A 3,134-nucleotide genomic window follows, 5' to 3' on the forward strand; every position below is an offset into this window, starting at 1 on the left:
ACCACATTGTGTTCCGTGATTCGTTACTCCACACTAGGTTTTTCTACTGTTCAATCGTCCGATTTTTACGCTCCTTACACCAGGGTGATGTGTGGCCTATGAGCAGCCGCTCGACCATGATATCCAAGTTTTCTCTTCTGCCGCGTAACTGTCCTGGGACCTGACGCAGTTTAGATTTCCGGTGTTATGGTGTCTGGATAGATGTCTGCCTATTACACATTACGACCCTCTCCAACTGTCGGCTGTCTCTGTCTGTCAACAGAGGATACCTCCCTGTACGCTATTGTGCTGTACGTGTACCTTCACGTGTCCACTTCACTGTCACATAGGAAACAGTGGATGAGGGATGTTTAGGCGTGTGGACATCTCACTTACAGACGTGTGACACAAGTGACACACAATCACCTGAACACGTTCAACGTCCGTGAGTTTCGCGGAGTGCCCCGTTCTGCTCTCTCACGATGTCTAATGACTACTGAGGTCGCAGATATGAAGTACCTGGAAATAGGTGGCAGCACAATGCACATAATGTAAAAAACGTATGTTTTTGGGGCTGTCCGGATACTTTTGATCACATAGTGTACATGCATTACACTAAACTTTGTCACGACATTTACGTCCGGCATGTATTTTCTAAACTACGTGCGGCCACCCTGGTAGTGAAACAACTACAATAAACTGTTAGAACTTCACTATCGATGTATCTTACTGATTACTGTTGTTTATGGCCAAGACATGAGTTGTCTATAATAAATTCTACCTCTGAAGCTCGTAAAAGCTTTGCTCAGGGCTATGCATAAGTAGACATATAATCCTCAATTAATAAAACAATTAAAAATACCAGTGCATGTGAGAATGTGTTGAACGACAGGAGATATAGCCCAAATATAATTTGACTTTCGATGTGTTTCCTCGTGGATGTACGTTGTGCGTCACACAATGAAGCCGGATACACTTGTTACGACATCTATGTTGTTTTTCATCTACAGCACGACGCACAAGCGGCAGTGGCAAGCAATGCCTGTATTTTCAGAAAATCAAGAGCTGCAATATGTGTAAAACAACCGTTTGAATACTAATTGCTGACGTAATTAACGTGCTGTAGTATTAGATTGTTTATAGCCTCATTATTAACCATACCCCTCCCTCAGCCATCTGCAATGCAAATTCGACTGTCGCGAGATGCGATGCAGGGAGAGCTGAATTTACATAACGAACAATAAGTTTATTTAGCCTTTCATTCTGCGGCAGCCACGGTATATCAAACACGACAGAGTTAAATATTGTTACAAACTGTTATTTTCGAGGCTGAATACACAAACTGCCAAGCTAACTGGAGGAAACATCTCACACGGAAATAAAAATATCAGCTGCCTTCATTCACAAGTGAAGCACTTTATTTGATGAACGAAAGGCTCAGCTATGCGTCGTTTTTCCGTCTTTGCTTTTTCGCAGCGATGCAAAAGCCGTCTGTATCATTGTTATTGGCGTCGATGGCTGCTAGCGTGGAAGTGTCAGTTTCGATTTCCCGTGGCAGCCTTCCTTCTCTCCGTGTCGGATAGTTCTAGGACGGTGTCTACACAGCCACATCTGGTCAGTTAATCAGCCTTTTAATCTTGTAATTTAATTACAAATCATCAGTTACGACCATAGTTGATCAATCGTTCTCGATTTTTAAATTTAGCAAGGTTTTGGAGTGCACGAGTAAATTAGAAGAACTTCAGTTTGTTGCACAGACTCATTTTTTTCCTTGAATAATCATTCTATTGAATGGTATGATGCTGTCCTGTACTGTGCAAGTTCTTTTCTTTTGTACATAATTATTCCAACCAACGGAATAGCCGCAGTGGTAACACCGGTTCCCATCAGATCACCGATGTTAAGCGCTGCCGGGCTGGACTAGCACTTGGATGGGTGACCACCCGGTGTGCCGAGTGCTGTTGACAAGCGGGGTGCACTCAGCCCTTTTGAGGCAAACTGAGGAGCTGATTGATTGACAAGTAGCGGCCCCGGTCTCGGAAACTGACATACGGCCGGGAGGACTGTGAGCTGACCACATGCCCCACCATATCTGCATTCGGTGACGCCTCTGGGTGAGGAAGACAAGGCGGCCAGTCGGTTCCGTTGGATCCGCCAGGGCTTGAGGACGAAGTTTACGTTTTCACATAACCATTCCCCTCTGCCGTCCCTTCCAGTGAGAAGTTGACAAGTTAGCTATTCTTTGATGATCTGGGTTCATACCTGGTATGAGTATTCCATAGACTTCGTTCCTCATCGATTTCTATTAGCATTTCTTCAGTTCGTGAAGTTTCAATATCTGCGCAAGATTGGCCGAAGTTAATTAAATGCAAAGAACGAAATTTCAGTCGAACTGGAGAGGATCGTGGTTGTCAAAACACATGTTTTGAAAATTATTTTTAGACACCAGCACTACACTTTCAGAACGAAATCAACGTTTTCGGCTGACATGGTGGTTTCCTCAGTGTTTGGAGAAAAAAACGGCATATATCTCATCATCTGAAAATGACCGGTGCTACTCGAAGCATGTAATTTGATACTGAAATTATTGTTGTACTGTCGGAAAATAAAATATTTTTAAAACAAGTTACTAGAGCGAGTCGCCGTGGCATGCAAGTATCACAGAAGTTTGAACAGCTGATTGAAACGTCATTTACTATCTCGTTGAACTGAGGGTGGAACTTATTTACTCAAGGGCGCGCGCACACACACACACACACACACACACACACACACACACACACACTCACTCACGCGCATATATAGCATTCATACTGCTACGATGAAACATTGGCAAGTTGATGTACGCATGCCCGCGAAGGTTTGTGAATCAGTACAACCATTTTACATTATCTGCCAAGCGAGTAGTTTCAACAACGAAACTCTTATGAGTTGTTATCTGCACACCCGTAACAGTTTCTGAATTCGAACGTTCAGTTTATAATAGATTGCGTGCGACTCGTTTCAAGAAAATTGTGTATTTCATAATCACTGGCCTGCAAGACGTAAGGACGCGAGTGACATTCGCATTACGTGTCACTACCAAACATCGTAGCTCGAAGAAACTTGGATTGTACACAGAAAGAACTAATACAGTATGCTAGAGAAGGTAACTG

General features: G+C 43.4%; 1 pseudogene; it reads left to right on the forward strand.

Moving 5' to 3' along the window:
- The first annotated feature begins 1,828 nt into the window (after window positions 1-1,828).
- On the forward strand, window positions 1,829-1,946 carry LOC126208354 (5S ribosomal RNA; annotated as a pseudogene).
- The last annotated feature ends 1,188 nt before the right edge of the window (window positions 1,947-3,134 follow it).

Source organism: Schistocerca nitens, chromosome 1 (genome assembly GCF_023898315.1).
Source record: "Schistocerca nitens isolate TAMUIC-IGC-003100 chromosome 1, iqSchNite1.1, whole genome shotgun sequence".
In the NCBI taxonomy this organism is placed as follows: Eukaryota; Metazoa; Arthropoda; class Insecta; order Orthoptera; family Acrididae; genus Schistocerca; species Schistocerca nitens.